The sequence below is a fragment of the Taudactylus pleione genome, unplaced genomic scaffold (genome assembly GCF_031769625.1).
Source record: "Taudactylus pleione unplaced genomic scaffold, aTauple2 ptg000352l, whole genome shotgun sequence".
NCBI classification, from domain to species: domain Eukaryota; kingdom Metazoa; phylum Chordata; class Amphibia; order Anura; family Myobatrachidae; genus Taudactylus; species Taudactylus pleione.
In genome coordinates, this window is record NW_028284753.1 from 13,696,339 (window position 1) to 13,711,609 (window position 15,271).

Consider the following 15,271-nt stretch of genomic DNA (forward strand, 5'->3'; position numbering starts at 1 on the left):
ATTTATAAAAGAACAATCACACATGTGATTTTTCATAATCCACAATAAAAATTTGTAGTATAAATTGATAATAATGAACCAATGTATAACTTATACATACAACATTGTTGATAAAAACTACAGTAATGATCTCAGGGGAGGGTTCAGATAGTGAATTTTTCCTTGAGAAATGGAAAAATGTACATATAATAATAAGTTTGATATTGCAGGCCCATGAATATAAAGGGCTATTTGAGCAGGAAATCCCAAAAGTGTTACCTGCGGGCTCCAATCCTTTGCAGCACACAATTGAAGAGGGTGAGGGCACCTTAGTACCCAGCAGGTACTGCACTCAACCTGAGCAACGGGGAGCGACTTGAGTATAGATGAGTCGATTCTGGAAATGGGGTGCTGTAATGTGGGGATGTTGCCTCCTTACCGTCCGGTCTGCTCCAGCAGTGCGAATGAGTGGGTTAGTATGTGGAGGATTCCCCAGGGCGTACCTGATGCTCCTGTTCTGTAAAATCATCGCCGTCAGGTGTATAGCAAACTCCGTCCTTCCAGCTCCCATGCAGCTTGGCTTTCCGTGCGGACGGGAGCGTGACAGCCGTCACCTGATAACTATTGTAGCGGGTGCAATATAGGAGTCGTTACCAGCTTAGATGAGCCAGATGGAGCAGTGTAACAGTTCAGATGAGCCGTATCCTAGAGATCCTGAGTGGTGATCAAGCACCTACGCGTTTCGATGTCACATGGGCGTCTTTGTCAAGGCAGATACAATGTTTAAATAGCCTGATCTAATTCAGCTTTATTCACTTAAACAATTGGCTTGAGTAATTTTCTTTACTTTAAAAGAAGTCGGTCTGAGATTTCAAAAGGAGAGAGTATATAACCATAAGCCTAGGGTATATAAATACCATTCTAAAGGAATTGATGTCACATAATTAATCATAAAAATCACACTTTTTCTTACCATTATTAAGCTACTATATGGCCCTGATTCAGAGCCGGACGCTCTGACCAGAGCGCTCGCTCTGAATCAGGGCCCACCTCCATTAATATGGAGCATCCTCCTGGACGCTCGTATAGCTGTGGATCACCACCCACAGCATATACGAGCGTGCAGGATGATGGACCATCGCCACTGCGAGCAACAGCCTGCGGTTGAGGTTTTCAACCGCAAGGCCAGGAGTGATTTTGGCTCTATCAGAGCCAAAATCACTCCCACTGACATCACTAGTGATGTCAGTGGGGCGGGCTTCAGACGGTAGGCGTTCCCTTGGGAACGCCTCCGTCTGGCAGGCACGCCCCCGGCACGCCCACCATCGACAGCACGCACCCTTTGATGAGACACTCCGAGCTAAGGAAAGTCCTTCGCTCGGCGCGTCTCGCGCATGCGCACGACGGAGCTGCCTCCGTCGTGCGGATGCGCAGTGCAGACCATCGACCCACTTGTGAGCGGACAGCCGCTCGCGAGTGGGTCTGAATGAGGGCCTATGTCTATTTCATAGACTTAATAATAATGTCTAGACAAATGCACATGTGTATCTTATTTTTATTGTTTATTTATATGACGCCACAAGTGTTCCGCTGCGCCTTACAAGGTACATAACCAAAAAGTGACTTACAGTAAAATACAATACAATGAAGGACAAGGACATGGACAATATACATTGATACATAGGTGGCCATAACACCCAATTAAGCAACAAAGCATAGGCACCAAGTGTTAGGTGTCCTAGTGGTGAGTAAGAAGTAGATGAACATAAAAGTAAGGTGAAGCACAAGAGGGTAGAGGGCCCTGCTCGCAAGAGCTTACATTCTCAAGGGGAGGGGCAGACAGACGGGCATGATACAGATGGGGAAGACAGGGAGGAGGGAGCATGTAGTAGCAAGTTAGGATGAGAGCTGGAAAGCATTGATTAAGTAGTGGGTCTTGAGAGCCCGTTTGAAGGATTGTAGAGAGGTGGAGAGCCTGATGGGGAGAGGGAGAGAGTTCCAAAGGTGGGAGCAGCATGGGCAAAGTCTTGGAGGCGGGAGTTGGAGGAAGTAATCAGTTGGCATGAGAGGCGGTGTGCATTTGTTGAACGAAGAGGGCGGACAGGAGAGTGAAGGGAGATTAGGTCAGAGATGTAAATGGGAGAGGAGTGTGTGAGGGCTGAAGGGGAAGGGGAGCCAGTGGAGGGCTTGTAAGAGAGGGGAGGCAGATGAAGAGCGTTTGGAGAGAAAGATCAGCGCACTTTGGGGCTAGAGGAGATAGTTGTGCCATCAAATGATAAATAAATAGTGGGAGGTGAGGTTATGTGGGAGGGTGGGAAGATGATCATCTCAGTCTGAGACATATTAAGTTTAAGAAATCGCTGGGACATCCAGGAAGATATAGCAGAAAGACAGTTGGAGATATGAGTGAGGAGAGAGGGAGAGATATCAGGGGAGGAAAGGTAGATCTGAGTGTCATCAGCACAGAGATGATAATGGACATATATATATACCGTATATACTCGAGTATAAGCCGAGTTTTTCAGCACAAAAAATGTGCTGAAAAAGTACCCCCTCGGCTTATACTCGAGTCAAGTGTAGCGCTGACTGGAACTCCGTCCGGTCAGCGCTACACACTGCCAAACACACAGCCACCGGAGCCGGCAGCTGCGTGTTTGGTGTAATCAGCAGCCGCTGAGAGTCTGTCAGACTCTCAGCGGCTGCTGCTGCTCCCACTGCGGGAGCCATCTTCCGGCTCCCGCAGTGGGTGATAGGAGACACGTCGTCATGACGACGTCTCTCCCATGCAAAGCGGCCGGAGGAGCGGAGTTTAAGGTAAGTGTTTATTTTTTTTTTATTCTTTTCACGTCTCTCTCTACTAGGGGGGGGGGGGGGACTACAGGGGGGACTACCAGGGGGCGATGACTACAGGGGGCACTACCAGGCGGCATTATCAGGGGGCGATTACTACAGGGGGCATTATCAGGGGGCGATTACTACAGGGGGCACTAAAAGGGGGGAACTACAAGGGGGGGGATTACTACAGGGGGCACTAAAAAGGGGGGATTACCACTGGGGGAACTACCAGGGGAGGGTTACTACAGGGGGCACTAAAAGGGGGGATTACTACTGGGGGTACTACCAGGGGGGATTACTACTGGAGGCACTGAAAGGGGGGATTACCACTGGGGGCACTACCAGGAGGGATTACTACTGGGGGCACAACCAGGGAGAATTACTACTGGGGGCACAACCAGGGGGAATTACTACTGGGGGCACTACCAGCTGCTGCCATTTCCCACACTAGGCTTATACTCGAGTCAGTAAGTTTTCCCAGTTTTTTTGGGTAAAAGCAGGTACCTCGGCTTATATTCGGGTCGACTTATACTCGAGTATATACGGTATATATATACATACACACACACACACACACACCCAATTCATGAATTCATTATTGTATCCATCATTGTATTTTTCGTTTTGTTCATTATATTTTTTACACTAATCACCTATCACCATTCACCCTTGAGGGGACTTTTTGGTATAGGCATAATATCTCAGACCTTTATCTAAAGAAGAGAACATATGTTTTTTGTATAATATATATATATATATATATATATATATACACATACATACACACACACACACACACACACATCTGAATCACACATATAAACCAAAAATTATTACCATAGACACAAAGTAAATGAGTGACTGTACCCCGATCTCTCAACTTTATACTTGAGAAATCATAATACTACTAAAGATACTAGATGTATTAGTATATAATCATACACGTAAGTATCCACATCCTGGTGGTGAGTGGGCGGATGGAGATATAAATATCCTTTTGTTGATGACATATAGAATTACAATAAATTGGGAAATAGAAAGGAGATTACCAATTATCCTAGATGCAAGTGCAAAAAAAAAAAAAAGGATATAAATATATGGTTTAAAGATATACTATAAATGTTGGGTATGAATAATAATAATAATAATAGCAAAAATTTTATTTCAATGAATAATTATGAGTAAATATATAAGGGACAAAAAAATAATAGTAAAAAGAAAAATTAAAGTAATAATCCTATATTGACAACAAAAATATTATATTTAACATTGTGCAGAAAGAATTATAAAAATGAATAAAAATAAAAATGAATATAAAATGAAAAATAATAAAAAAAAAATCTATAAATGTAAATGTGATGAATATTAATAAGGGATATCTAGACTACATGATCCAGATACTTCAAAAGACAGTATTTAATTCTATCTGTTCATTTAAAACATCTGGAAACAGACTGTTCATGTTAAAGATCCAAAAGATCTCCTGTTTGCATAAATGCCTGAAACGATCCCCTTTCCTGAGTGGAGACGGGATTGTTTCTAATCCCGTTACTCTCAGAGAAGACACCTCACCCCCATGTTGTTCAACAAAATGCCTAGAGACACTGTTTAGGAGATTCTTTTTCCAAGATGTTTCTCCTATGTTCTAGGAATCTTTCTCATAGGCACAGTCTGTTCCCAGACGGTTTAAATGAACAGACTTAAATACTGTCTTTTGAAGTATCTGGATCATGTAGTCTAGATATTTTTATTTATTAATTTTTGTAATTCTTTCTGCACAATGTTAAATATAATATTTTTGTTGTCATTATAGGATTATTATTTTAATTTTCTTTTTATTATTAATATTTTTTGTCCCTTATATATTTAATCATAATTATTCATTTAAATAAAATGTTTACTATTATTATTCATACCCAGCATTTATAGTATATCTTTAAACCATATTTTATAACCTCTTTTTTTTTTTGCACTTGCATCTAGGATAATTGGTAATCTCCATTCTATTTCACAGTTTATTGTAATTCTATATGTCATCAACAGAAGGATATTTATATCTCTATCTTCCCACTCACCACCAGGATGTGGATACTTAAGTGTATGATTATATGCTAATACATCCAGTATCTTTAGTAGCAGTATGACTCAAGCATAAAGTTGAGAGATCGGGGTACAGCCACTCATTTACTTTGTTTGTGTCTATGCTAATAATTTTTGGTTTATATGCGTGATTCAGATGTGCAATGTGCACACACTAATTATATATTATATAAAATATATATATATATATATATACACATATATACATGCATGAAACATATGTTCTCTTCTTTAGATAAGGGTCTGAGATATTATGCCTATACCAACAAGTCCCCTCAAGGGTGTACGGTGATAGGTGGTTAGTGTAAAAATTTTAATGAACAAAACGAAAAATACAATGATGAAGGATACAATAATGAATTCACAAATTGGTTATGTATGTCTATTTAATAGACATATAGTAGCTTAATAATGGTAAGAAAAAATATGAGATATGGTAAGAACTTACCCTTGTTATCTCTATTTCTACGAAGTCCATAGGGTTCCACAGGATACCTTGGGGTATAGGTGATGACGTCAGTCTTCAGGCACCACAGAGTTAAAGTTTTCAGCCTCCCAGGATGCATCTGGGTCCCTCTCCTATACCCCGCCCCCGGGCCAAGGCATCTCAGTTACGTCACAAGCCATAGGCCGGAGGAGTAGAAGAAAGAGAGAGAAGAAAAAATCTGGACACTCACAAGAATCACATTCTCACCATAGGGAGACGGAAAAACCGGTGACCAGAATAAAGCCCATCTGCAGTACAAGTGCGACAGGGCGGGAGTCCTGTGGAACCCAATGGACTTCGTAGAAATAGAGATAACAAGGTTCAGTTCTTACCATATCTCATATTTTCTACTTCAGGGTCCATAGGGTATCCACAGGATACCTTGGGGTGTCCCAAAGCAGTATCCTTTAAGGGTGGGGACGCTCCTGTGCTGAGAGCAGGTATGGACAGAAGACTACGTAGCAGCCTTGCAGATCTGAACTGCAGAGGCACCACGTCTAGCTGCCCACGAAGGACCCACAGACCTAGTGGAATGAGCCCTCACCAAGGAGGGAACTGGAAGACCTTCATGAAGATAAGCTTCTGAAATTGCCATACGAATCCAGCCTGCCAAAGTCTACTTTGAAGCAGGCCAACCCTTTTCACGGAAGCCATAGAGGACAAACAAGGCGTCCGACTTCCTAAAAGAAGAAGTGCGGTCAACATAAATTCTCAATGCCCACACAACATCCCAAGTGGCGTCACCCACTGAAAGTCCAGGTGAATTGAAAGCCGGCACAACAATTTCTTCATTGATGTGAAAACCGGATACCACTTCGGGAAGGAATCCCGGACGAGTGCGAAGCACCGCCCTATTCCTATGAAAAATCAGAAAAGGGGGTCTACAAGAGAACCCCTAAATCAGAAACCCTTCTGGCCGAGGCAATGGCCAGAAGGAATATGGTTTTAGCTGTAAGCCATTTAAAGTCCACTGAGTCCAGTGGTTCAAACGTCAGTCCCTGGAGAACTCTCAGAACCACAGCCCAATTCCAAGGCGCCACCAGTGGAACAAAAGGTGGCTGAATGCGAAGAACACCTCACATAAAGGTGTGCACATCAGAGAGCACAGCAATCCTACGATGAAACCAGACTGACAGGGCAGACACCTGCACTTTCAGAGAAGCCAGGCGAAGCCCATGATCCAGCCTGTAGGAAAGCCAACACCCTAGACAGGCGGAACTCCCTAAGGGAATACTGTCTAGGTCTACACCACCAGAAGAAAGTATGCCACACACGATGGTAGATTCTTGCCGAGGAAGGTTTACGAGCTCTTAGTATGGTTTGCACCACGGAGCCAGAAAAACCCTCTGGACCTTAGCATGACCGTTTCAACAGCCACACCGAGTCAGGTCAGAGTGAAGACAAGGACCCTGTGACAGCAGATTCGGTCATAATGGTAACCTCAGAGGAACGTCTACTGACAGACTCTGGAGGTCGGAGAACCAGTGCCGTCTGGGCCACTCAAAGCTATCAACAGTAGCGTACCTCCTTCTTGATTTGAATTTCCGTATTACCCGCAGAAGAAGGGAAAACGGAGGGAAAAGGTAGGCAAACTGGAACGTCTACTGGACGGACAGGGCATACACCAGAGACGCCTTTTCATCTCTTGTTCGAGACCCGTACACCGGCAACTTGTTGTTGTGCCGGGACGCCATGAGGTCTATCTCTGGAAGACCCCACTTGTCCACCAGACTCCGAAAGACGTCCTGGTGTAAAGACCACTCTCCTGGATGTACGTCCTGCCTGCTGAGAAAATCCGCTTCCCAGTTGAGGACTCCCGGGATGAACACTGCTGATAATGCTGGGAGATTGCGCTCTGCCCAGACCAGAATACGGAACACTTCTGCGAGTGCTGCCCGACTTTGGGTTCCTCCATGCTGGTTTAAATAGGCCACCGTGGTGGCGTTGTCCGACGGGACCTGCGCAGGGTGACCCTGGAGAACCGGCTGTGCCAGCTGGAGAGCTCTTGACACCGCATGGAGCTCCAAAATGTTTATTAGAAGCTCCGCTACCGCCCAAGTCCACCTGCCCTGAAACAAGTGTGGACCCGTGACAGCTCCCCAGCCCCGGAGACTGGCGTCCGTTGTTAACAGGACCCAGTTCGCCACCCAGAACGGGCGACCCTTGTTGAGGTGGGTCGTCTGCAAACACCAGGTTAGAGACAGGCGAACGTCCGGAGTGAGCCCCATCGTCTGGGACTTGAGACACTGAGGCAATCTATTCCATCTGGACCGGATCAATAGCAGCAGAGGTTTGGAGTGAAATTGGGCGTACTCCACCATGTCGAATATCGACACCATTGAGCCCAATAACCTCATTGCCGAGTGTATCGACACTCGACGACACTACAGACAACTGCGCACCCTCAACTACAAAGCAAGGATCTTTTCCTCCGTCACAAAGATCCACTGCTGCCTGAAGTCCAATAAGGCCCCGAGGTGCAGGATCCTCTGAGACGGGGTGAGAGTGGACCTCTGCCAGTTTGTCAACCAGCCGTGACGTTGCAGTACCGCAATCGTCAGATCCAGATGGTGTAAAAGAAGCTCTGGAGACCCCGCTATCAACAGGAGGTCGTCCAGATAAGGCAACAGTCGGACTCCCTGCGTCCGCAGGAGAGCTGCTATGACCGCCATGACCTTGGTGAATACCTGTGGAGCAGTCACCAGGCCAAAAGGCAGTGCCCGTAACTGGAAATGTTCGTTGCAGATTGCCAATCTGAGGAACTGCTGACGGCGCAAAAGAATAGGGACATGCAGGTAAGCGTCCTGGATGTCCAATGACACCATGTAGTCCCCAGGTTCCAGTTATTGAACGGTAAGACCCATTGGGTTTCTGCACCAAAAAATAGAATGGAATAGAGACCCAGGCCCCTCTGGGAAATTGGAACATGCACTGAAACTCCGTCCTGGAGCATAATGTGCAAAACCTTCCGCAGTTCCGAGGCTTTGCTCCGGTCTAGCGGAAGGCCTGTCCCGAAAGGAGAGGGCATACCCGTGAGAGACCACCTCCTGAACCCAAGTGTCTGTCGTAGTCCTCGACCAGCACTGGGCGAACTGAAGCAGGCGCCCCCCACTTTGGGGTCCCCCAAAAGGAGGCCTGGACCGTCAGGCCGCAGGTTTGTTATCTGACCTAGGAGCCGGACGTCTGGTACTCCAGACCTGTTTCTTGAGCTTGGACAATTTCTTGGTCCCAGCCTGCCGTGGAAAGGACTGTACTTGAGGCCTACCTTGGGCCCTGTGAGGCCGAAAGGACGACCCACCAGCACTAGAAGGAATCGTAGCAGACGGAAGACATGCAGATTTTGCTGCTGCCAACGTAACTACAATTTTGTCCAGATCTGGACCAAATAGTACCTGTCCAGACCTTCTAATCCCTTTTTGGAATCCGCGTCCGCTTTCAAAGAACGCAACCATAAGGTGCGACGAGCAGCCACGGCTGCAGAGGAGATCCTAGAGGTGAGCATACAAATATCTAAGGCCGCTTCATTAATGTAAGTGGCCGAGTCTCGGATATTGCCCACCAACTCGGTCTGTTCAGCCAAACAGTCAGAGTCCAAAGACGCCTCCAAATTATCCGCCCAGCGCTCCATAGCTCTGGCTACCCAACACACGGCCAGAGCCGGTCTGGATGCTTCCCTGCAAGGGAATAAACGGATTTGAGGCAGATCTCCACCTTGCGGTCAGTGACATCCTTCAAGGATGACATCGAAGGCATAGGCAACGTGGCACTTTTGACTAGGCGTGTGACATGTAAATCCACTTGCGTAGGGGATTCCCACTTAGAAAAATAATTGACCGCAAACGGATACGCCACGGCTAAGCGCCTCTGGGGCTGACACCGTTTACCTGGATATTTCCACGCCTCCTCTAAATGATCCACTAATTGATCAGAAAGAGGGAACACCGTAGCCTCACCCTTAATATCCTTAAAAAGGCATATATGAATGTGGCCACCGAAGTATCAATATCCTCAATAACTAAAGCCGAGCGGACCGCTCGAATAAGACCAGGGAAATACACCTTGGACTTAGCGTCCGGCTCTTTGGTACGGAGAGGTTCTTGGTCAGATAGATCCAGAATCTCCCCATCATCTGACGTCTTATCGTCATCCCCATAAGGAGCAGATAAAGACGCCACCGGCTGTTATGAGGCCGCAACACAGACTCCCCCTGTAAAACATCGGACAAATGCTGAACCGATGTAGTTAGAGTATTAACCCACGCAGGCTCCGGAGAAACCTGGGAAGGGACACTGAGACTGTGGGGTACCATCAATTGTCTCGGGGACTCCCGCATGGGTGACGACTGCTGGGACAAACCCGTCTGGGTAAACGCAGGGGGCGGAGCTAGCTGGCCCACAAGGGTTGTAAACGCCTTAGCGAAACAAACCCAGGGAGGTTCCTGAACCGGGACCGTGACCATAATCGGCCGTGACAGTGCCAGGCGTTACCCTCCCCCTCCGCTATTGGTACCTTATATTTAGTACACATGAGCTGGAGAGGAAAGTCAGTCTCAGACATGATGGTAAGTATGCGACACTCACACCTATACGTATTGGTATAGTGTGAATAACACCCTGCACACCGCAAGGGCTTTGAGCAGAGCAAGATCAGGGACAGTAATAAAGCTGACAGTAGAAAGTGAAAGTACAGACAGCAGGCTAGCAGATTAGTCACATACAATGCAGAAGAAACAAATCCCTGCACTATTAGCGCTGGTTCTCAACTACTCAGACCCTCAGGCTGGTAGGACTCAGCACTGCATACACTGACCTGTGACAAACAGAGGAGAGGTATGCTGGGGGACCCAGACCGCAATGCCACCGCTCACAGGCTTCCAGCAGCGTTCACCATGCTTCAAAGATGGCCACCGAGGAGCAGAGGATGAAGGAGGCCGGCCTGGGGGAGGAGCGCTGACACACTATGGCCAATCAGACAGAGCAGAGAGGCTGTGTGCAGCAGGGGAGGTGCCGGCTGTGAGACAGGGAAAGCGCGCTCCCCTGGCATGCATTTAACCCCTGGGACGCCGCAGCGCATGTCGCTCAGCAGCGGCCCGCTGGGGGTAGTGGAAGCGCAGGTTGGTCGCCTGGCTCCACGCTGCAACCAGTCCCCAGGGAGCCCCCTGCCTGGGGACTCAGGACCATGTGACCAGCGGGGACCCACCGCGGGACCCTGCTGCTTACCTGCTATCCCCTGGGATCCGGCCATGGTCCAAGACATCTGGGGGCACCGCTAGCCGTGACCCCAGATGTCTACCAGCATCCCCGGATCAGTACCGGCGTTCTGGTACCGTCGGGGTGTAGGGGAGACGGCATGGACGTCAGTACTGACTGACTGTCCATGCTGTACTCCCAGATGTGCAGCCAGCACTGCCTTTAAAAAAAAAACTTTAGGGGCTCTTCACAGCCTCCCTCTGCACAGTGCCTCCGACTCCGGCCAGGCACCGACGAAACTGAGATGCCTTGGCCCGGGGGCGGGGTATAGGAGAGGGACCCAGATGCATCCTGGGAGGCTGAAAACTTTAACTCTGTGGTGCCTGAAGACTGACGTCATCACCTATACCCCAAGGTATCCTGTGGATACCCTATGGACCCTGAAGTACAAAGTGTGATTTTTATGATTAATTATGTGACATCAATTCCTTTAGAATGGTATTTATATATACCCTAGGCTAACGGTTCTATACTCTCTCCTTTTGAAATCTCTCACCGACTTATTTTAAAGTAAAGAAAATTACTCAAGCCAATTGTTTAAGTGAATAAAGCTGAATTAGATCAAGCTAATCAAGAATGCTATTTAAACACTGGAAACTGATCACATTGTATCTGCCTTGACAAAAGACGCCCATGTGACGTCGAAACGCGTAGGCGCTTGATCACCATTGAGGATCTCTAGGATACGGCTCATATGAACTGCTACACTGCTCCATCTGGCTCATCTAAGCTGGTAACGACTCCTATATTGCACCAGCAACAATAGTTATCAGGTGACGGCTGTCACGCTCCCGCCCGCACGGAAAGCCAAGCTGCATGGGAGCTGGAAGGACGGAGTTTGCTATACACCTGACGGCGACGATTTTACAGAACACGAGCATCATGTACGCCCTGGGGAATCCTCCACATACCAACCCACTCATTCGCACTGCTGGAGCAGACCGGACGGTAAGGAGGCAACATCCCCACATTACAGCACCCCATTTCCAGAATCGACTCATCTATACTCAAGTCGCTCCCCGCTGGTCGGGTTGAGTGCAGTACCTGCTGGGTACTAAGGTGCCCTCATCCTCTTCAATTATGTGCTGCAAAGGATTGGAGCCCGCAGGTAACACTTTTGGGATTTCCTGCTCAAATAGCCCTTTATATTCAGGGGCCTGCAATATCAAACTTATTATTATATGTACATTTTTCCATTTCTCAAGGAAAAATTCACTATCTGAACCCCCTCCTGAGATCATTACTGTAGTTTTTATCAACAATGTTGTATGTATAAGTTATACATTGGTTCATTATTATCAATTTATACTACAAACTTTTATTGTGGATTATGCAAGATCACGTGTGATTGTTTCTTCTTTTATAAATAAATAATATGCATTATCAATAATTTTGTGTATTGGCTTGAGTTATATCATTGTTATCCTTCAATCTCTGCGACTGCTTTTACATATACAGTTTTTTCTTTCATGAGGCTGACTACCACATTCAGTCATTTTGAGATTGTAAGGACTTTTCAACTCCAATAAGCGCCTGGGCATCTTTTCCTATTGGTGTCTAATATTCTCTTTACTTTAACAGTAAGTGGTTATTCCTTTTATTCCTTATCATAGTTACGTTTTAGACGTCTATTTATTATTGTACAGGCTATTTTACATAATAGATAAGGGACAAATACTATTCTGTTGCTGGCTACTCCCTCTGTTTTAATGTCACGTTATATCATATAGCGCTAGACTAATTCTCATTGGCAGATTTCAGCACTTTTGCTGATCTAAGTGAAATACATCTGCATTGCGATCACATGACATAAGTATTAAAATTACAAAAATGGTTTACCAATGTGTAACAAATATATTCCATCACAAACGTAATACTAAAATTAGGCAAAATTGCCATATCTGATACAGGGTATCCAGTCACATTGTCAACAGGTACCATATCTACATTCATAATATCGAAACTAGAATGTCGTTATGGTACAGCATGTTGACAGGCACATGTTCAAAATGTCAACATCTGAAATTTTGTCTTGTGAAATGTCGATATTCTCAGAATGCGACAGTTAGGATTAGGCGCTGCTGGGAGGGTTAGGCACTAGATGGAGTTTAAGATGAGTGAGCAGGGGGATTAGGGTCAGGGAGAAAATACTCAACAAAACCGTCGCTCAGAAGTCTAACTGTTGGGACCCGGAAGCAACGCTGGAGCTGCTGCAGCCATCGCGACCAGGTAAGTGACCGCTGGGCCACCAGGGACATTATGTCGATATGTCATCATGTGATAAATGTCAATATGTCACTGTTGACATGCTGTATGTAGACATTGTGAGGTCAACCTCATGCATGTTGACATGATAAATGTCGACACAACATACCACACAGCGCTATGGAAAATATCTAGTTCAGTCTTCAGAAGTTTTTAGCATTTCTTGTTCATCCAAATGAACATCAACATGTAAAAAATAATTTCTTATGTTGGATACACACTTTGCAGATCACTCTGCAGATCCAATAAATGCTCCGCTCAGCGGAGAAATTTTCACCCTGTACACACCAAGCTATGTTTAGCTGAGTGTACGTGCCATCTTCAAGGGGATCGGGAGGACGGGATCGCAATTGTTTTTAGCAGGACTAAAAATCCTGACCTCCTGATCCGAATGTTTGAAGCCATTCATCGGCTAGCCACCCTGCATACACACCTAGGCCATTATTATCGGGCTGATCAGCCAATATCGGCTGTGCTGCCTGATAATTGCACAGGTGTGTACCCATCTTACAATCTGTGATTACAAATCTATACAACAGCGTTACAACATAGAAAGATTACTTCCAATGTAAATAAGCAGAACAATGAGGAACTGGGCTAACCATAATGGCACACACCGGCAGTAGTGTCACATTGCAGGAAGATAAATGAAAGGATACACTGTCACATGTAATACTGCAGGTAAGCTTCTTACACATTCAGCACAAACACACAGAGGCTAGGCACTACAAATGGGGATTCCAATTATACTTTGCTAATGAAATTCATTGAGGGTATATGAAATATGTTATTAATGAAAATGGGTATATCAGCTGTTGCTGCACTAGATTTCCCAGACAACCAGAAAGAGCTGCACATTCCTGAAGCAAACAAATGCAGTCAGGTGGGTGATGGGCGACTTCAGAAGCAGCAGCACATTAAAGAGTTACAGGGCTTGCCCTGTCTTCAGGGTTTGCAAGTATGCTATATAAATGATATCAAGGCGCTGTATAGCGAGAAGCCCAAGGGGAGACTGGCCAATAACATTCTGAACTTTGCTTCTAAAACAGAAATACGCTTCTCCCAAGGGAAAAAGGACATTTTATTCAAAAGGGAGATTTGATTAAGTGCAAGGTTTGCGCAACTGTACACATTGCAGGTAATTATAAGAGGAACATCCTTTATTATTATTATCATCATCGTTTATTTATATGGCGCCACAAGTGTTCCGCAGCGCCTTACAAAGTAATCCTCGCTTGTTTCTGTTGCTACTTTATGGGGTGAAAGCAAAAAAGTGAGTTTTATTTCCTGAATAGCCCGCATTAGCGAGGAAGGTTCCATCAGAACACGCTTATTTGGGTGTTATGGTCACCATTGTAGCAATGTGTATTATCCATGTCCTTGTCCTGCATTGTATTGTACTGTACTGCCAGTCACTTTTTTGTTTATGTACTGTGTAAGGCGCTGCGGAACACTTGTGGTGCCATAAAAATAAACGATAATAATAATAATAATAATACCAAATCACTGTCTAAAACGGTCCTCTGCTCATCCTTTATAATAATAAGCAATTATTATTAGATTAAGTTGAGGTAAAAAGTCTAAGAGGTCTATTTATTAAGGCTGGCGCTGTACCCTGACAATTAACATTCCATATCATAGTTAGAGTCTTTATTTTCTCTCACCTATGTATTTATCAATCAACTAGGCAGCAGTTTTCTCTCCCTCACTGGCAGCCAAACATTGGTCGGTGAGAAGTTCCAATAGGGTGCACTTGTGTAAGCCTAGTATACTAGAGAGAGATACAGAGAGTCCTCTCTGGGAAGGAGACAAAAAAAGCTAAATGGCAACTGCAACAGCGTACGCAGATCGGCCGATAGTTCATACTGTGAATGGGTATGCTTCGCAATGTACGTGCGTGAGTTAGCATTGTGATCGCACTGCAATCACCTATGCAGGTACAAAGCCATCGCAGACATCAGCGTTTGGGGGTGGTGACGGGTGAGTGGTTGGAGAAACGCAGGCGTGCCTGTCCATTTGAACGCCGTTGCATGAGCGTGCACAGATTATCCACTGCGACGGCATACGCAACTTTTGTACTCATTGCGTGCGACGAGTTTAGCCATTTCTGAGTAAGGTCAGATCTGTTGTAATTGTACGTGGCCGATGTTACTCGATTTTCCCGATGTATATGCAGGACTGCAAGGGATTACGAATGCATACCCTCCAACTATACCGTTTCAGCCGGTACAGTACCGTTTTTTAATGGTCTGTACCGGCAACAGGGGCTGTACCGTTTTGTACCGGGTTGGTACAATCACCCGATTTCTTAAGCAGCGCTGCTGGGACACAGGACTCCCGAAGCACTGCTGAGTGA

General features: G+C 45.8%; 1 protein-coding gene across 3 annotated transcripts in view; it reads right to left on the reverse strand.

Annotated features, from left to right (window-relative positions):
* KLF8 (KLF transcription factor 8) overlaps positions 1-15,271 on the reverse strand; it is a 95,205-nt gene that overhangs the window by 18,352 nt on the left and 61,582 nt on the right. The gene's annotated exons all lie outside the window — the stretch shown is intronic.